This window comes from Podarcis muralis, chromosome 6 (assembly GCF_964188315.1).
Source record: "Podarcis muralis chromosome 6, rPodMur119.hap1.1, whole genome shotgun sequence".
NCBI classification, from domain to species: Eukaryota; Metazoa; Chordata; class Lepidosauria; order Squamata; family Lacertidae; genus Podarcis; species Podarcis muralis.
In genome coordinates, this window is record NC_135660.1 from 64117610 (window position 1) to 64139512 (window position 21903).

Genomic DNA, 21903 nt, shown 5'->3' on the forward strand with positions numbered 1-21903 from the left:
GTGAGTGGCATGCACCTGAGGGAAATACAATGCAGTTCACACATAGGCAAGGGTGTCGGACAGAATTGTGAGGACTATTCCAGAACCTGCCTTTTGACTAAATTAATTCCAATTGGAAGCTGCACTATACGAAGAAGTTATGACAGCTGGGCTTGTACTTGTAGTTTCTTTCTGTGTAAATTGCCCTAGGAACTCTGTATTGAAGGGTGGTATAAAAATACCTTAAACCAGAGCTAGCTGCTATGCTACCCTCCAGATGTTGCCTAACCCTACATTAAACAATCAAACAAATAAAATAATGCTAAGTCGGCATTATTCCTAACCTGCCTGCTCTGCATTGGCACTCCTGGCTCACGTCTCTGTACTTTGGAATGAAAGCAAAACTTATCTCCGCATAAATTCAAGCTTGCTAGTTTTAGCCCAGTTCTCCATCTTGTAAAGATTATCTTGAATCCTGTTCATTATCTAAGGCTTAGACTCTAAGGTTCCAGTCCTCATTGTTATATTTTCTATTCATTTTCTCATTAGACAATAATTTCACTTTACAACACCAATCCAATCTTTCCACCTTCTGCCGAGCTCAAGACTTCCTTCCCCCCTTCAACAGGCTTTCTATTACAAATCTGTGTCTCGCATTTATAACTTAAACTATAAAGTCCACGTCATAGGAATTATTTTAGTCTTGCTAGTGTCTTCAGACTTTTGCAATGATTATTAATGTAGTCAATAAATTTTCTCCAGTCCCTCTGGAATTTTGAGTCCTCCTGGTTCCTGATTCTGCAAATCAGTTTTGCCAATTCTGCATAGTCCATCATTTTCGTCTACCACTCCGCAATCGTTGGTATTTCCTGTAATTTCCACTTTGGGGCTAATAAAATTATTGACGCTACTGTAGCATACAGTAATAGTCTCTGGTCTACTTTCGCAATTTCTTCCCCCATCAACCCCAGCAAGAATGCTTCCAGTTTTTTGGGGGAAGGTATATTTAAACTCTTTTTAAGTTCATTATGTATCAACTCCCAAAAACATCTTATTTTGTCATATGTCCACCACATATGATAAAAATCTCCATCCTTCTCTTTGCATTTCCAACACATTCTATTATTCATCTATTATTAGCCAGCTTTACCGGTGTCAAATACCATCTATACATCATTTTCATTACATTTTCTTTTAGGGCCACACACTCTGTAAATTTTAAATTTTTGTTCCACGGTTTTAGCTATGCATCATATTCAATATTATACCCAAAGTCTATTGCCCATTTTATCATAACCTCTTTCATCTGCTCATCCATTTTATACCATTCCAGTAACAAATTATACATTTTTGATAACAATTTACATCTGCCAGCTCGATTAGGAATCTGGGTTTTTTATTTTCAAAACCAATTTTCTTATCTCCCATAAAGACATCATTTACTTGATGATATTGCAACCACCCTGTAAAGACCTCTTCTATTTGATCATGTGGTTTCAATTTCAGACCTTTATCAGTTTCCAGCAATATCTCTGTATAGGTGGCCCACCTCCCTTCCTTATTTAATTTCTTTGCCGTCAATACCTCTACCAGTGAAATCCACCAAGGTGCTTTTCTCTCCAATAAATTCTTGTCCCCCCCCCCCCCAATTTTCAGATTGACACTCTTATCACATGATTTGTGAAACCTCTATGAACTTTAACTTTGTCATACCAGAGATAATAGTGCCATCCACATCTATTGTCATAACCTTCCAAATCTAATAAATCTGTGTTTTCCAGTGTTATCCATTCTTTCAACCAACATAAGCTGGACGCCTCGTAATAAAGTTTCAAGTCTGGCACTGAGAATCCACCTCTTTCTTTTTTATCTATTAGCAATTTGAATTGTATCCTTGGTTTTCCCCCCACCAGATAAATCTTGAAATTACCTTTTGCCACTCTTTAAATTGCCCTGTTCCTTTAATTACTGGAATCATTTGAAATAGAAATAACATCTTAGGTAATAGATTCATTTTTATCACAAATATTCTACCACAAAATGACAACTTTAGTCTATTCCCTATTTCAAAATCTCTATCTCCTTCCAAACCAGTTGATAATTTTCATTAAATAAATTAATATTTTTTGATGTCAACCAAATCCCCAAATATTTTACTTCCTTTGCCACCGTAATCCCCAACATTTGTTGCAATTCATCAATTTTATCTTTCCTTACATTTTTAACCAACATTTTAGTCTTCTAAGGTTCCAGTCCTAACCCTGGGACTAAGCCACACTGAAGTAAGTAAGACTTACATGTGAAATGGCATGATAAGGATGGTGCTGCAAGGTATTAGCTACCCTGCCACCACCAGTTTGGCGTCATCTGCAACTTTGGTGGGTCTCCCTCTACTTCATCCAAGTAAACAAGGCTGGGCCCAAAACAGCCCCCTGCAGGCCACCCCATCGCTTCTCCAACCTGATGAGGAACCAATGAGGAGCAGTTGCTTTCGGGTACAGCCCAGCAACCAGCTCTGAATCCAGCCCACATTTTTGCAGCTTGTCTTGCTAGCCAGAATATCATGCAATTCTTGTCGTTTTGTATAGTTTTTGCATTTTGGTTTTCCGAGGGATTTACAAAGCTGCAAGGGATCAGGACAGCAGGAGGGGAAAGGTTTAGACCTTCCCATAAACTGTGTTCTAAACAGAAACAAACAGACAATCCATCCTCCCCATGCCTGCAATAAATAAAGAAAAGCTGGCATTTTTGCAAGCAACACAAGTTAATGTCCTGCCTAGTTAGGCCCTGAGAGAAATTCAGGTCAGACAGGGAGGTCTATGACTAAATGTGGACCGGAAGCCAGGTCTTCCAACTCAAAACCATTCTTTTCAGCTCTCAAAATTAGTCAAGTAGCCACCCTTAGTTTGCCTCAAATCGGAAATGCTTTTGAAGCCAAATTGCATAATACTCACTGGTACTATTCAAAGACTAATAAACCAGCATTTTGCCATTTCCTTTTGCTTCTTACTCATGTGTTTCCCTTTCTAAAGAATTTCTGAAGTGTTCATGTTGATTGCTGGGGGTGTGTGTGTGCGATTTAAAATAATTAGAGGTGTAGGAGGCAGCTGTGCGAAGAATGAGACCGAAAATGTTATTTGCCAAAGTGGGTACAATTACCATTTTTGTAGCATTATATTGCGTTGCTAGCTGGCTACTGACTTTTGTTAATTGCACGCCCATAAATATTTCCAGAGAAACAAGCACTTCTGCTAATGGGAGATATATTATAGCATTGTGATGTGCACAATTGATTTAAAGAAGGGCCCCACACATCCTCCTTTACTTATGCCATTTATGCATTATTGTTGGCATAATGAGAAGTACTTCTTCATGCCATCGTTACTCCTACACTGAAACGTGGGAAGAGTTTTCTGCAGTGCAAGCAACTTTTCTCTGCCTGTTTGGAACCAATCCCTCAAAAATCCTTAGTGAGAAGTGTTGGGTAGTATATGAAAAGTGATCTGAAAAGAGTACTTGTCAGAAGCTGACAGAGATTATGAGCTCTGGTAGTGCTTGGTTTGAGGGCACAATGAGCAACCATGCTGACCTAAGCAGGCTGGTGTGGAGGGAAGACTGCCTAGAAGTCCCATATATGGTACCTGAGGTCCACTGGGGAAAGTTGGGGTCTAAAGAAGGATAGGGAGGAATTCAGTTCAGTTCACATTTAAAGGCAAACATGCCTAAGTTGGACTTTTCCGAAACTATGCAAGAACCAAAATGCAGCCGTCCTTTGAAACTCATGCTCTGGATTGTGCAGTTCAGTTATGCAACCAAGTGATGTGTACAAAATACCATATACTGGAGTAACATTAATTTATTAGTGAAGATAATATATAAGAATACCCACTCAACTATTAGCTTACTCCATGTCCATGAGTCAGTCATTGCCTTCAGTCTAAACCAGCCTTTCCCAACCTTGAATGCCCAGGTGTTGTTGGACTACAACTCCCATCATCCCTGACCACTGGTCCTGCTAGCTATGGGTGATGGGAGTTGTAGTATAACAACATCTGGTCACCCAAGTTTGAGAAAGGCTTGATCATCAGCTAAGGATGTTTTAGCAATAAGGTATCATTTCAGAGCTGGAATTACCCTTTCCCCCTTTTCTTTTTATAGTTTCTAATTTATTCTAATAGAATAAATAATTCTAACAAAACTCTAATTTGCTTTTGTGGAAGGTAATTATTTCCTTGACAATATGTAAAAGGGGCAACTGGTTTTCCCAGAATTTATTTATATAGTCATGCCATTTTTGCTCTTAAATAACATGTTTTTGTTGACATTATAGCCCAATCCCAAACTTTGTTAAAGTTTCTTTCCAGGGAAGGAGTAAAGTTTCTTTCCAGGGAAGGAGGGCAGCAGCTGAAGAAGGAACAAAAAGGGTTTTCCTGTAGGACCACTGTAGTCACCCCCAACGACACGTTCCCAAGATGGAGGGTGAGGGAACAGCTGCAGTCGCCTGTGGTTCCTGCGCAATGTTTGCCATCTTGCCAAAGGTTGCAGGCAGCTTTACCTGCAGCAATTGCATGTTGATTGCCCTCTTAAAAGACAAAGTCCAGCAACTGGAGGAACGTGTAGCTACGCTCCAAAGAATTAGAGAGCTGGAACTCTTCTTGGAAGCAACAGAGCACACCGTCTCCACCAAGGAAGAGACAGGGGACTCCCCTGAGAAGGTGGCTAGTTCACCAACACAGGAGCCAGATATATGGAGAAACGTGACTCAAAGAAGTAGGAGGCCCAGGGTTCGCTCTGATTGTTTAGAAATACGCAATCGCTTTGAGGTCCTTTCCCCTAGCATGGAAGACGAAGAGCAGACTCCATTTGAGGATCTCTCCCTCATTACAGTCGATCAGGTATATGAAGACGAGGAGCAAAGGCAGTCCTCTGGGAATGTCCAGGCGACCTTGGAACCGACAGCTCACAGAAGAACCCCGACCAGACCTAAGAGGAGGCGTGTAGTGGTGATAGGGGATTCCCTACTGAGGGGAACAGAAGCAGTGATCTGTGGGCCTGACAAGATGTCTCGGGAAGTGTGCTGTCTCCCCGGGGCTAAGATCCAAGATGTAACTGAACGACTGCAAGGAATCATAAAACCCACTGACAAATACCCCTTCCTCTTGGTTCATGTGGGAACCAATGACACTGCAAGCAATAGCTTCCAGAAGATCAAAAGAGATTACGAGGCTCTGGGCAGGAAATTGAAGCAATTAAATGCACAAATTGTCATCTCATCTGTCCTCCCAGTTGAACGACGTGGCCCAGGGAGAGAGGGAAAAATAGTGGAAGTGAACAACTGGCTTCGCAAATGGTGCAAACAGGAACGGTTTGGATTCTTAGATCACGGAATGCAGTTTCTTGAAGATGGACTTCTGGCAAGCGATGGGCTGCACCTCACAACGGTTGGGAGGAATGTTTTTGCAAAAAATCTCAGAAACCTCATCAGGAGGGCTTTAAACTGACTAATGTGGGGGAGGGAGACAGTGCTCCTGAAGGTAGGAGTCTATCAATTGATGAAGATGATCATCCAAATGTCATAGACCGAATGGAGCAAACAGCACGCAGACCTAGTGATGGAAGGAAAAAATCCTTAAATAAGAGACACGGGGGAATGATTAATGGACTTCAATGTCTGTACACTAATGCGCAAAGCATGGGAAATAAACAAGATGAGCTTGAGCTCCTGGTACAGCAAACTAAATATGACATAATAGGAATCACTGAAACCTGGTGGGATAAATCCCACGATTGGAATGTAATAATGGAGGGATACAATCTATTTCAAAGAAACAGACCAGACAAGAAAGGAGGAGGAGTGGCGTTATATGTCAGGGATGTGTATACCTGTGAAGAGATCCAAGATTTAGAACCTCAAAGCCAAAGTGAGAGCATTTGGGTCAAAATTAAGGGAGAGAAGAATAACAGTGACCTCATTGTGGGAGTTTACTATAGATCCCCAAGCCAAACAGAGGACATAGATGATGCCTTCCTGGAACAGATGGCCAAGCATGCAAAAGGAAGGGAGATAGTAGTAATGGGGGACTTCAATTACCCGGATATTTGTTGGATGTCAAACTCAGCCAAGAGCATAAGGTCAAACACATTCCTCACTGCCCTTGCAGACAACTTCATTGTCCAGAAAGTGGGAGAAGCAACAAGAGGAACAGCCATTTTAGATCTGGTCCTAACCAATGTTGATGACCTGGTTAGTGGGGTAGAAGTGGAAGGATCATTAGGCGCGAGTGATCATGCTCTTCTGAAGTTTACTATACAGCAGAAAGGAGCAGCCAAGCATACTAGGACTCAATTTCTCGACTTTAAGAAAGCCGACTTCATAAAGCTTAGGGAAGTGCTGGGTGAGATCCCATGGACAGTAATACTAAAAGGAAAGGGAGTTCAAGATGGCTGGGAGTTTGTTAAGAGGGAGATAGTAAAAGCACAACTTCAGGCAATACCAATGAGACGGAAACATGGAAGGTGCCTAAAGAAGCCAGGGTGGCTATCTAAAGAACTTTTAACTGAGTTAAGATTAAAAAAGGATGTGTACAAAAAATGGAAAAGGGGGGAAACCACCAAAGAGGAATTCAAACAAATAGCCAGCACGTGTAGACACAAAGTCAGAAAAGCTAAAGCACAAAATGAACTCAGGCTTGCTAGAGAGGTTAAAAGCAACAAAAAAGGCTTTTATGGGTATGTTCGTAGCAAAAGGAAGAACAAAGAAACCGTGGGGTCACTCAGAGGAGAAGATGGTGAAATGCAAACAGGGGACACAGAAAGGGCTGAACTCCTCAATGCCTTCTTTGCCTCAGTCTTCTCCGATAAAGAAAACAATGCCCGACCTGAAGAATTTGGAGCAAATGATTCAGCAGAGGAAACACAGCCCAGAATAACTAAGGAGATAGTACAAGAATACTTGGCTAGTCTAGATGTATTCAAGTCTCCAGGGCCAGATGAACTGCATCCAAGAGTATTAAAAGAACTGGCAGATGTGATTTCAGAACCACTGGCAGTCATCTTTGAGAATTCCTGGAGAACAGGCGAAGTCCCGGCAGACTGGAGGAGGGCAAATGTTGTCCCTATTTTCAAAAAGGGGAAAAGAGAGGACCCAAATAATTACCGCCCAGTCAGTCTGACATCAATACCAGGGAAGATTCTGGAGCAGATCATTAAGCAAACAGTCTGTGAGCACCTAGAAAGGAATGCTGTGATCACCAATAGTCAGCATGGATTTCTGAAAAATAAGTCATGTCAGACTAACCTGATCTCGTTTTTTGACAGAATTACAAGCCTGGTAGATGAAGGGAACGCAGTGGATGTAGTCTACCTTGATTTCAGCAAGGCATTTGACAAGGTGCCCCATGATATTCTTGTAAAGAAGCTGGTAAAATGCGGTCTTGACTATGCTACCACTCAGTGGATTTGTAACTGGCTGACTGACCGAACCCAAAGGGTGCTCATCAATGGTTCCTCTTCATCCTGGAGAAGAGTGACTAGTGGGGTGCCACAGGGTTCTGTCTTGGGCCCGGTCTTATTCAACATCTTTATCAACGACTTGGATGATGAACTCAAGGGCATCCTGATCAAATTTGCAGATGACACCAAACTGGGAGGGGTGGCTAACACCCCAGAGGACAGGATCACACTTCAAAACGACCTTGACAGATTAGAGAACTGGGCCAAAACAAACAAGATGAATTTTAACAGGGAGAAATGTAAAGTATTGCACTTGGGCAAAAAAAATGAGAGGCACAAATACAAGATGGGTGACACCTGGCTTGAGAGCAGTACATGTGAAAAGGATCTAGGAGTTTTGGTTGACCACAAACTTGACATGAGCCAACAGTGTGACGCGGCAGCTAAAAAAGCCAATGCAATTCTGGGCCTCATCAATAGGAGTATAGCATCTAGATCAAGGGAAGTAATAGTGCCACTGTATTCTGCTCTGGTCAGACCTCACCTGGAGTACTGTGTCCAGTTCTGGGCACCACAGTTCAAGAAGGACACTGACAAACTGGAACGTGTCCAGAGGAGGGCAACCAAAATGGTCAAAGGCCTGGAAATGATGCCTTATGAGGAACGGCTAAGGGAGCTGGGCATGTTTAGCCTGGAGAAGAGGAGGTTAAGGGGTGATATGATAGCCATGTTCAAATATATAAAAGGATGTCACGTAGAGGAGGGAGAAAGGTTGTTTTCTGCTGCTCCAGAGAAGCGGACACGGAGCAATGGATCCAAACTACAAGAAAGAAGATTCCACCTAAACATTAGGAAGAACTTCCTGACAGTAAGAGCTGTTCGACAGTGGAATTTGCTGCCAAGGAGTGTGGTGGAGTCTCCTTCTTTGGAGGTCTTTAAGCAGAGGCTTGACAACCATATGTCAGGAGTGCTCTGATGGTGTTTCCTGCTTGGCAGGGGGTTGGACTCGATGGCCCTTGTGGTCTCTTCCAACTCTATGATTCTATGATTCTATGATTCTATGATAAAGTAACTTTCCAGTCTTGACCCAATACCAGCCTTGCAGCTGTTAACAGTTAGGAGGTAAGTTCTTAAAGATAGGTGACATATAGTTCAGCAATATCAGTACTGGATCTAAGGGAACTTCATATTTGTTTATTATTCTAAAAATCACATTCCAGTATTTTCGTGTAGCTACTTCTCTACTACATATAGTTAATATATCTCATTGTCCTTTTTGCACCTCCAACATGTTCTTGAATATGATTTATGTATTGCTCCAATATTTACAGGAGTCAGATACCATCATGCCATGACATAACTTTAAAGCAATTTTTTGTTACATTTGCATTCAGAGAAAATTTATTATCCTTCCTCCATCATTTCTCCCACACCTCCAGGTTTATGTTATTTTCTGTATCTTAAGCCCACCTTATCATATAATCCTTTACCTGTTCCTGTTTGCAATTGTATTTTCACGAAAGATGATATCTCTTAGATAACCGATGTTTGCCCTTCTTTATTACTATATGTTCAGATTCTGTTCATGCTCTCAGCACTGCATTCTCCCTTATAAATTTTGATACTACATTTCATAGCTGTAAATATTCCTACCAATGTATCTTAGCATTCCATATAGCTTCTTTGACCACTGATAACTGAATCATTGTTTCATCTTTAATCAGTTCTCTGTAACTAAATAAATCATTTCTCCTGCAAATGTTAAAACCATCCTCCTCCTGAATTTCATCTGCTCCTGATTGAAGAGATTGTCAGACTTACTAATCCTTTATAATGATTCCATATGTGTAACTACTTAAATGCCAGGACATTATTTTTAGCTTCCATTGTTTGATTAACTGTGGGACCCAAACAGGATATAATGTACTGGTTTGCCATTTTACTACTCTTGACTACTACTACTCTGTAGGACAGGGGTGAAGAAGCTAGGGCCAAATCTAGAACTGGTCCACCCAAATCTATAATTGGCCCACCCTCCACAGTCCATTTTTGTCAGGTTGCCAAGGCCATCCACCTGTCAATCACCTGATGTCATGTGATATCAGGTGGTTCAAATTTCAAAGCAGGAGCTGGCACAGTCATAGCTTTGACCCCAGTGCTAAGATCAGAATAAACCTCTGCTTGCACTTGAAAAGACAGTAGGAAAAGCTTTTGCCCAGTCATAGCTCTGTGATCATATGCATACAATGGGACACAGGTGGCGCTGTGGTCTGAACAACTGAGCCTCTTGGGCTTGCCAATCAGAAGGTCGGCGGTTCAAATCCCCATGACAGGGTAGCTCCCATTGCTCTGTCCCAGCTTCTGCCAACCTAGCAGTCTGAAAGCACACCAATGCAAGTAGATAAATAAGTACTGCTGCGGTAAATGGCGTTTCCATGCGCTCTGGTTTCCGTCACAGTGTTCCATTGCACCAGAAGCGGTTATGTCATGCTGGCCACATGACCCAGAAAGCTGTCTGTGGACAAATGCTGGCTCCCTTGGCCTGAAAGCGAGATGAGTGCTGCAACCTCATAGTCACCTTTGACTGGACTTAACCGTCCAGGCGTCCTTTACCTTTTTACCACAATGGATCGTGTGAGGCCTAGAATGAGCTAGGAGCCAGGAATCAAACTAGAACCAACGGCAACCCAGAAGGCAGTGTCAAAGGAACAAACCTTGAATCAGTCAGGACTGACGGTCATTCAGGGTCAGAGGTCAAGCCAGGAAAGGATTGAACATGAAGACCTGAAACACAGCCATGTTCAAGAAGACATTACTGCTAAAGCAAAGTACTACTGAGACATGACACCTTCTTGTATTTATTCCTGCTTGGCAGAAGCCAACAGATATGCAGGTTGGCAGAGACAGTCCTGTTCTCCCCACTGAGAGGCTGTGGTTATGTGTTTCACAATGTGAGTCAGTGGTCAGCATCTCTGAACAGCAATTATTCCTAGTACCTTTTGGCGGTAACACATACTTTGTATTCAAGATATAGCTAGTGGGGATTGTAAGGGGATATATATATACAATGAAAGCTAACTTAACATTCCTGCCTCAGGGAAATGGGTGTATGCTCAAAACATGTCAGGTAATTGGATTACTCCATTAAATGATCCTGTAAATAGGAATATGGACTAATTCTGGAAACAGACACAAGACCTAAGAGGTCTTTACATTTTTGTTACTGGTTTGGTGCTGTCTCCCCCTTCCCCTTTTCCTCTGCTTTGTAATGTGAGAAGTCCCAGGCCATGGGGAGAGAACCCATCCTGCAACTTCTCCTCACACCAGTTTTAACCTTCAGAGAAGTGGGAAATGCTAGGGTAAGGCGGAGTCTTTTGTAGGCTCCTCCCCTTTAGCCTTATACTTCTCATTACTCTGATAGGACTGCAATGAAGAACTCCCACACTGCCAGCATAATAATGTTGGACAGGAGGAGAGGCTAAGAGTTTTTTAATATGTTTTAAGGGTCCTCGATACAACTCAGTGTAGTAAACAAGCGCATCAAGGGGGAAATCCTCTATCTAGTGTGCTAACTTACTAAAAGAAGGACAGAATTTTCCTGTTTTATTTCAAATGAAAAACCATTCAAAAATATGACATGCCCTTTTCCAGTTTGAAGTGTTATAGAAAAGAATTCCAGCACCTCGTTTTTCATAATGTGTGAAATTACACTCTTTTTTTTGCACAATGTGTAGATTTCTACTTTTAAAGATTCCCATTGCTATCCACAGCTGTCAGACTCATTTACCCACAATGCTTTGTTGCATTCTTCCACTGAAACTTCAGTCTATTTCTAGGACAGTTCCAAAGCAACGCCTTAAGCCAAGTTGCAACAGATACTTTCAGTTGTGTCTGAAAATACTTTTGAGAGGCTCCCTTCTTGTTTTACTATAGTAATCCAGTAAATTTACATGTGAAAACAATGTTTTCCTGTGATATCAGTCTGAAAGTACTGCCAGGAATACATTTTGACACATGTGATTTGTTGATACAATATTGATAACATCCGTATTTGCACCTGAAGGGGTAAAGCTGAATCAGAGACGAAGACCACATATGCAAAAGTAGAAATGAAATTATGGTAAATGGTTTATTGATGCACAATGCTCAGTAAATAAACAGTTGAGAATTAATATTGTCGGCCTAAATGACTACACAAAAACGTATGGAAAAGTCCATAAGAGCAGTTTAGTGTTATAATCAAGTGGATGCAATGTGATTAAAAGAATAATAATAATCAAGAAGGTGCAATGACAACAGAACAATAGCAATTAGGATATGAGTAATTGACAAAGCAACTATTAAGAAAGCAATCATACACACACAACCACTTTTGCAGACCCTATCTTGCCTTTTAATATTTTCTCCAAGCCCTCCACTTTTAAAGCATCTTTAAGTTTCCTGTCTGTACGAACTATGTCACATTTCAGCATTTAAGTTCAGGAGAAATCCATAGCAACCAAATCTGTGAAATGGGTCAACGAATCCAAATATCACTTCATCTCCAGAAGAACAAAGCAAAAGCAGGAACAAAAGAAAGAAAGATCCATTGAGATTGTGCCTTACTAGTATCTAAACCAGGGGGAAAGTGGCCAGGGAAGTATTTGCAAGCCAAAAACATGGACTCCTCCTTATGGTGATCAAACAAGGTGGGGCTATACTAATGAAAGTCTGTGGAGGGATGAAGGAGCTATGTATGTGTCAAACAACACAGCAAGGGCTAAGTGCAGGTGTGAGTTTTACACACACACACACACACACACACACACACATCACAACCTAAACATGTAAATTCCACTGAAAACAGCAGAAATCACCATGAGTAAGTGCAATCAATAGTGCTGTCTTATTTGCCTTGTAGTTGAGCCAGCGCACTCATTCATAGCTGCCAACACGACGGCAAGAGCACTGGCGACATTTTAAGAATATAAAACGGGAACGGTTTCAGATCTCTAAAAGCTGCCTTCATTTTTCTTCTGTGCCGGCAGCACAAGTGCACAGTATCTTGGGGTCAAGTAAACAAACTTCTGAAACCCATTTTCCAGTCCAAATGAAAAATGGGATTATATCACACTATTTGCCAAACAAACCATTACTTAGCTTGGCTCCATTATGTATTAACAATGTGCACTGCATTTCCATAAGACTCTTTTAGAAAGAGCGGTGACACAGTTGGCCGTAGGTATACATTCTGCCTATGGATTATTTATGACTTCCACCTAATCGCCCCAGTTCCACGATATCTTGCAGGCTCTCTGCAACACGCAGAGCTCTCCCATCTGCCAAGGTCTAGAGCGCTTTAATGAGACCTCACACTACTATCGAGGGTTGTGGGTTTCAGTCATAACCTGGGAAACTGCTAGATCTATGTCCCTGGAATTTTTTTCTAGCCTGAACGGCAAAGTTTTGAGTTCAGGCATTTTATTTTCCTAAAATAGCCTCTGCTAGCACTTACTGGGTAGAGTTTGGATCATAATAAAGAAAGTGGGCATTTTACTTATTTTGAAAGGAACAGATATCTCACTGCTTTTCAATAGAATTCTGATTCATAAGTTGTCAGCACTAAAACAGAACGGTCAAATTTGAAGCTTCACTTCCCCTGCCAAATCATTCACTGACATCAGCGCTGCGGTAAAGTTAATATGCAAACTATTTCTGCATCTGTCAAGGACTAGCAGAACACCAGCTTCTTCCAGTTATCTCTCTATAATATGAGAATTCTATACTATTATTATTACTATTATTATTACTATTATTTCTTAAGTTTCTATACCACCCTTCATCTGAGGATCATAGGGCAGTTTATAATATAAAAACTCAAAAATACATAACATAGTTTCAAACAAAAACAATACCTCCCTAAAACCAGTTTAGAAGGCTATGCATTGTTAAATTAGCCAAAAAGCTGGGAGAAGAGGAATGCTTTTGCCTGGCGTCTGAAAATATGTAATGAAGGGGCCAGTTAAGCCTCCCTGGGGAAAGCATTCCACAAGTGGGGAGCCACTGCAGAAAAGGCCCGTTCTTGTCTTACCACCCTCCAGACTTCTTGTGGAGGAAACACACAAAGAAGTGCCTCGGATGATAATCATAGGGTCAGCAGCGGAGGATATGCCCGCGCTGCCCAAGGTGGGCGCACTCCCAAGGGGGGGCATGCTCCCGAGGGGAGTGGGGTGTGGAGGGTGCCCTCCCAGGTGCGGGATAGCCGCTCTGGTGCATGGAGTGGTGCACGCGCACTGTAGCTGGGGGCGGAGCTGTTGGGAATCTGTGTACGTGCAGCTACTCACACAGAGTCAATTAAGGTTTGGCAGACAGCCAGAAGGCAATCTGAAGGAGTAAGTCTGCCTGGTGATAACAGAGACATGGAGAAAACTCCCTGATTGGTCAAGCTCTCTCAAGGGAGTGATACTTAATGGCCTACTAACTGGAATGTGTTAGTTCAGGGTTCAGTGGTTCAGAGTTCTGTGTGTCAGTGAGTGTAGGAGTTGTGAGTCGTGTCAGAGAGAGTTAGCAAAAGATCCGTGTTCTGTTCCTGTAAATAGTCCACTGCATATAATAAACACCTAACTACAAGTTCCTGGTTCCTGCTTCGTCTATCCTGTCTGCAGCCAAGTTGCCAACTGCTTCCGTGGATTCTGCGTTTATTCTGCTAGGTCTGGCTAAGGTCCTGCAACTAGTCAGAAAGTTGTGAAACACCAAATAGGTTTTACCAATAGAGTGAGCCACCCACGGGAGTGGATCGAGCCGCCAATGGCGGACATTTGGCGCGGCACCGCCTGCGACTCCCAAGCCTCCCCCAGCTGTCAAAACAAAGGGGGAAGGGGGGGAACACTGCCAGCAAAGCACCTCAACTCCCATCTTCCCCCGACGGCTCAGGGTAGGCTTGGGAGTCGCAGGCGGGCGAAGCACCAAATGTCACCCCCCTCAGCAAAGACACCCAGGGCAGGCCGCCTCCACCACACACCCCTTCCTCCGCCCCTGCATAGGGTTCAGGTTGGTCCATATTTGGGGCAGCCCTTGTGGTATTGTGGTCCTGAGCCATTTAAGGCTTTACAGTTGAAAACCAGCACTTTGATTGGGCCTGGAAACTAACTGGCAACCCATGCAAGTCAGGCAAGGATTGGTGTCCTTCCCCAGTGTGCAAACTGGTCGCTGAATTCTGCACCAGCTGAAGTTTCTGGACTGTCTTCAGAGGCAGTCCCCAGGTATAACATGTTGCAGTATTGTAACCTATAGGTTACCAGAGCATAGACAATGGAAATTAGGCTATCACTGTCCAGATAGGGGCACAGCTGGGCCACCAGCAAAATCTGATGGAAGGCACTCTGTGCTGCCCTGGCCACCTGAGCTTCAAGTGACAGCAGGAGATCCAGAAGCACTCTAGCTCCACCCACCTCTGAAATGTAATCTCTAGGCAGTTGATCATGAGGGACTCTATGGTAAAAAGGATATGAAAGAAGTTCCCCATGGCTTTAAATTAGTCATATTGAATCTCATGGTAGATTTTGTAGATTTCCTGAGCTGAAATATTTAGATTAGTTGGCTCTCTATACTGGAAAAAAGGCTCTAAATATTAATTCCTTCCTCTTAAGAAAATAACTTATTTAACTAAGTATGGTGAATTAATTTATTCCTAGCGGAATAAGAGGATAATGTATCTGATTCAGGTTGGATGATTACAATATTTCTTAGGAATAAATTGCTAAATTAGCTGTAAAACTCAAATTAGCAAATCTATTTATCATAGATATTTTCATGCTGTTTTCCCCCTTAATCCTTACCAAACCTAATTGGCAAAGATACATAATACAAGGGTGAAATGCCATCATTTAGTGGATGATCTGTATACAATAATTAATTTATTTTATATTACCCGCCCTTCACTTTACAGTGAGGCAATCACAAGAACAGAGTGACTCTCATTCTCTAAGGCAGGAAAGAGAAGAAACCTTAATCTGTTTTGGTCCATTTATCAAGTTAAAGATCATGAAAACTGACTGTATCTTTGCATATGCCTTGTTATCATCAAAATCTGGTATCTCATGTCTCATTTTCAAATTTTGTATTTTTTTTCCAGGAAAATTTAGTTGTTAGTTAAGTTTAGTTAAGCTATAGTTTGTTTGATGAATGAAAACAATGTCCTTTATGACTGAGTATTCAGTGAAAGTTTTCCTTTTCTTTAATAAGTAAAAATATAAAATTCCCTGGTTGCTTTTTTAATGTGCTGCACTCACCTATGAGATTGAACTTGGGAGGTTTTACATAAAAGGAAATGTTCCACTGCTGAGCTATGATGCTCTTCTAATGGTTCCTTGCCTTTGTTCCTATGTTTCCCACATACCCCAGCAATGATTCTCCAATTTGCCCAAAGGGTAATGCTGGCATGATGTAGAGCTGCACCATGGGCAATTCCCATTGGTCTCAGCCCATATCACATGACTCAAGCAATGCAGCAAGGAGCGTCGTTGTCAAAGTTCCCACACTGCCAACACTCCACAAGCAGCCAAGAGAGTGAGGGAGACTGGGGTGAGATTTGAAGAGCCGTGGGAATTTTGAGTGCCAAGGGAGAATGAAACTATTTCCATCCATTTGTTTTATTTCCTCTCAATAAATAGCTCTCCTCTCTATTTTTAGGCCCTGTTAAGAATGAACAGAAAGAGTGATGGATCGGGGAGTGTAAAAATATTTTATGACAACTCTTGGAGACATAAATGAGCGATTATTAGCAGATCCTACTCGCTGAAGGATTGACAGATCTGAAAGGCTGAGAAAGAGAGCAAGCACAGCTTGCAGTGAGACGTTTTGCAGTGCGTGTTTACTTAGAAGTAATGCCCCCTGTCCACAGAGGGACTCAACTAAGCCCCAGGTTAGAGAGAAATCCTAACCTCCAGACAAGGAGCAGCACAGTAGAGCAAAGCAACTTCTGAAGCTCTGTTGACCTACATCAACCAGGGTAGAAGAGGGTTACTGTGCCAGTTCCAGAGAGACCCAGCTGGGGGGCCCAAGGATCAGGACTCTCAGGGATCTGCAGCTCTTTGGATTCCTCTCATTGGACACCCATTTCAGGTCCTTCCACAGGATGCCACCAGCAGAAGAACCACTGTTGGTAGGTTCCTTCCCAGCTGGGCAGGGTGAAGGACTTAGCAGCAGTGGCACCCACAAGTGGAAGCAGAGGGTGTATACCGCAAGGTTGGATTGCAGTTAAAGAACCAAATGGCCGAGATATTGTGTTTTCATAGTTTCTTATTACTGAAGTACGTCTAGGGAACTCCAAGGCACTCAAAATGAGTTTTCAAAGGGGCCTCTACCGATACTTTCAGCCCCAAGTGGAAATACTTGTTAAAGAAAATACCCATTCAAAGACGAAACACGATGAGATGTTTTGTTGCAAGCTTTAAAACAGGGGCTCTCAACAGCCCCGGTGCACTGAGCCAATCAAAGGCCAATCTGTTCAGTACCAAAAATGATAGAAATTATAGAAGCTTCCCTGTCAGAAGTTCCATCAAAAAGCCTGTTTCACTAGACAGTTGGGTGATTACTGTGCATTCCATAAATCCAGGATAATCACTTTCATTGTACTTGCACTACCTTAAATATTTATAACATTGCTCTAATTATATCCACTTTACTGTACTTTAGCAAGAAACCTATTGGTGCATATTAAATCGCTCTTAGAATGGTTCATCCTTATAACTTGAAGCAGGCAGAGGTAATTGTGTGGTCTCATACACTGGTCAGCAACTATATCACAGCTACCACTTCCGGTGGTAAGGTGAACAAAACACAAGACAGGTGTTCAAGCAAAAACTAACTGAACAACTGTAAGGCACACTCTGGCACTTCCCAGGAAAGCAAGCTGGCATCTAGCAATCTTGACCCTGTGCATATATATATATATATGCCCACATGAGTCATAGATGGGCACTCAGTGATGACCAAACATCACTAGCCTAGTTCTGTCAATGTCAACTGGCAGCATCTCTGCAGGGTTTCTGAGATGGGACATCCCCAGTCCTGCCTGGAGATGTTTAGGCCAAGACCTAAGCCAACTTGAATAAAATAGGGGGGGCAGATAAGCCCTGTCCCACATAATTGATCACGTGACACGGTGCACGCACACCGTTTGAATGGCAATGCCCATCAACTTAGGGGGGCCCGGCTCCCTCAGATATCTTATTGGGATGAAGACCCTTCAACCCCTAGGAGTTGGCTCCTATATCTAGGATCGATGCCTGGGATGCTGTGCTACTGAGCTACAGCCCTTACCCTTATGTCCTGGCCCTAAGTGACTCTGGGTGGCTCATTCACACATGTAAGTCAATCCATGGAATTGAAATCATCAATGCGTGTGTGAACCAGCCCATCAGTGTCTTCCTTTGGAATCTGGCAACTCAGTTCTCCTAAAATAGCTCAGAGAAGCTTAGCATTAGTTGATGCATGTAAGACTGCAGCCTTCAACCTCTTACGGCATTAATGTCCGTCACATGTGCAGACAATTTAGTCAGATTGCATTAAATCCCTTTTTATATTTTTATCAGACGGCAGTTCTTACAGCCTCATTGCATTTCATCACTTTGTACTGACGTTTAAGCTGCTGTCATCCCCAGAATGCTGCCTGCTATTATTCATATTCGGTCCTCAATTGTTATAGTTGTTTTTATAGCTGCTGTCTGGCTTTGTTGCTGTCACTGCTTCTCAAATGACCTAAGCAGCATCAAACGTTTCTGCATCTCTACAAGCTTTGAGATAAATTGAGTGCCCCCCCACCCCCCACCCCCCAGTCTCACAAAGGGATTCTAGTGGTGTAATCTCAGATTCTGGAAATGTTGTCATTGGTGTGTGAGAGAGAGGTGGCTCATTGAATGCTATTGTGAAGGGATGGGTAAATATACCAATGCCATTTTTTCTTGGTTTCTTATTTTTCCAGTCTTTAGTTCAGCTCTCCTCATTCCCACATCGATTTGTCATTTTTTAAAAACAAGTCCTCATGAATATTCATCAACATTTTAGTGGAAATTCATCCTGATGTATGTATGTTTGCATGCAATTTCCCCCAATAAACACATTTTTGCAAAGCAATTTGCCCATTCGGAGGGAAAGGGAATTTGTTGCACATGATCTCCAAGTCAACTCTAATTATGCAATCTAAATTTGCTGGCTTGTGATGGAATGCCACCCCAAAATAGTAACAGTCTGGAGGCACCCTAAATCTCAACCTCTGTGCTATATATAGGGCAGGGATAGTTAACATAGTACCCTGCAGATGTTTTGGACTACAACTCCCATCATTCCTAGCTCTTGGCCATGTAGGCTTGTGCTGATGGGCATTGCATTCCTCAACATCTAGAGGGCACCATGTTGGCTAACGACTTAGGGATTTGGTGGCCAGCTGGCTGGATTTACTGATCTGTCCCTTTCCTGTCTAGTTGGCCATGGCTTAGTAAGGCTGCAATATGAGAAGTTACAAAGATGAGGCAACTTTGCAAGCTGGTCTTAAAAACAAAGGGCTAAAAGCAAAAAGTTCAGCAAGAATAAATGTAGGCGCCTGTGCAAGCACGGCAGTTCAACTGGTTCATTCTATTCCACTTGCCCTTGCTGGTGTTTATGTTTCATATTTAAACTCTACAGCTCTGTGCAGCAAGAAGCCAGGTTTTAAAACCTTAAGTGCACAAACGGGCACTGTATAAATAAATAAAAATAATGTACAGCTGAGCTATGTAGCTGGCTCGGTTTCCTTTAACAAATTTAGCACCTGCCTGAAGTTATGTTGTTTTCCCCACAGTTCCCTTGGAACTTTTAACAGCCTCTCTGTAGTTTATTTGTTGTTGTGTTCCATAGAAAGATGTCGCTCTTATCATCAATCTGAAGTGAAGGAGTCATTCCAATTGGTCACGGGACAAGTCTTTGTTTGATGTACTTTGTTCAATATGACGTACCTGGACCCTGCGATTATATGATCATCTGAGCCCCTTCTTTGTGTGCCTCCTCTATTCGAAGTCTGGAGGGTGCAGTGTCTACCCATTTGTGAATGCTCTCCCCAGGGAGCTTTGGCCGGCGCCTTCATTAGACACCTTTAGGCGCCAGACAAATACTTTCCTCTTCAACCAGACCTTTGGCTTATTGACAACCGATGCCCTTTTAAATGTGTTATGGGAGGGAGATTATTGGTTTGTTTTTTGCTCTTATTTTTATTTTGTATTTGTGTATCGTATGTTGTGATTTGATGTTCTGAACCACCCTGAGATCTGCGGATGAAGGGTGGTATACAAATAACAATAAAAATAACAATACTTGAATTATTAAAAAGGGGTGGGGGAGAATACAATTTACTGAGCACCAGATAGCAGCAAAAAAGTCACCCAAAATGGATCTAGTCCTGAAGAAACCCATCTTCTGAATGATTTGTTGTAGGAGAAAGTCTCCCTTTGGCATGCATGCATACCCACAGCAGATATTGCAATTTGCATTATTATTATTATTTTAAATAACCCTGCACATTTGATTCCAAAATCCAACAGTCACATGTAGCTTGACCAACATGGGAAAAATATAACTAATTTCAGAGCTTGTTTTAATAAGGAATACAATGCCAGAGAAGCTTGGACGTTTCAATCTGATGAATTATTTCTGCCGTCATTTTGGCTCAGAGGATGAATCAACAGAGTTTTAATATATTGTTGATCAGCATCCCGGAGAAAACAGAAGAATTATCCAAACAGAATGAGGTCTCAAGGGGCTCGTGGAAAAAGCCTCGCTCTTTTACGAAACGTTTGTGAGGTTGAGAAGGCAAAAAGAGAAGGGAGATAACTGAGTGGAGGAGGGGGTCTCTGTGAGCTGCTTGTATCTCCCTGAGTATATCCATTTTGATCTTACGTTTTCATCCATTGTTTGCTCAGGGTACATGTTGGTTCCACCCCCGCCCCAAGCGCAAGAGAGTGACCCTGCTCTGTATTTGGAATGATGAGTACAGCAGCAGAACAAATTGTCTCTGAAAGGCACAAATTGCACATCAGTTTCCCTCACAAACACCTGTTTCTTTAAGAACTAACAACAGGAAAATGCACTTAGGGGGAAAAAGAAAGCCATTAAAGATATGAATGCCGAGTGAGTGCCGCAAATGAGGTGGCACCATGGGCCAAAGTACACATGATGCTCAATCATGTGTGTGGGGGGGGTGTTTCTCTCTCTCAGTTCTGTGGATTTTCTTTTACAATAGACAGCCACCAAAGCTGCAAAATCAAATGAAAGAGCAGTGGGAGGGAGGAGAAGGGGCAGGAAATTCTTTGTCCTTTTCCCTTTCGCCATTTTCCTGCAATGAATCGCTCCCTCTCAGTTATGAAGGCACAAACATCTGCATCGTTTCCCTTGCGGAGCCAAAAAACCCCCATCTAAGGCTGTGTTCTTCCAAAGAGGGTAAAAAGAGGTATATATTGAGAACCATGTGTAGTTCGGCCCTGTGGAACAACATGATATTTGTATGTACTGTATTAGAAATTGCCCCAATATGTGGAGAATCTTCCTCACGCTTTAAAGAAAATTCAGAAAAGTGTAAATTTTTGACGGATCACTGTGTTTCATTCTTTGTATAGTGGACGCTCGTGTTGTGAACGTGATCCGTGCAGGAAGCACATTCACAACCCGCAGTGTTCGCAACCTGCAGCGCACATCTGCGCATGTGTGGGTTGTGATTCTGCGATTCTGCGCATACGCAAAGCGCAATTTAGCATTTCTGTGCATGCGCAAGTGCCGAAACCCAGAAGTAACTCATTCCGGTAATACTGGGTTCGGCGCGGTGCGCAACCCGAAATCAGGCAACCCAAAGCGTCTTTAACCCAAGGTATGACTGTATTGTTTTAGAAAGTTCAAGTTAGGTAAGTTCACCTTTATATGTGAACTGAATCTTGACTTGACTTGATATTTATTACAGCCATTGGCCCGTTACACGACAATTTCCCATACCAAAGTGAACTGAATCAAATTTCTCCATCATCCCTAGTTGGGAGCCGGAGCCAGAAAGGAGCAGAGTCGCAGAGGGAACTTTTGCATTTGTATAATAGATGCCATTCCAGACACACAAAAGTCACATGCATCTCTCTGTCCACTGTCCAGGCAAACAACAGGCATCATTACTGTCCAGGAACACATTCCACCCAGGCCCAAAAGTCAAGGATGATTTAGAGCTTGGCCAATAGGAAATTTGTTCTAGAAAGATTCCCAGGAGCCAGGCAGAGGGATATGGAAGGTTCCCCACACTTCTCTAGCTACAGCTGTTTCACTAGACAGCTTCTAGGAACACAGTCACGAAAATGTATACCCAGCTCAACTAGATATAAGATATGTGAGATCTGCAACTGGGATCTCCCACAGGTTTTCAAAATTATTACTCGAGGGTTCGCTTCAAAAGCACTTGCATGGGGATGCTAATTTGTTCAAGTG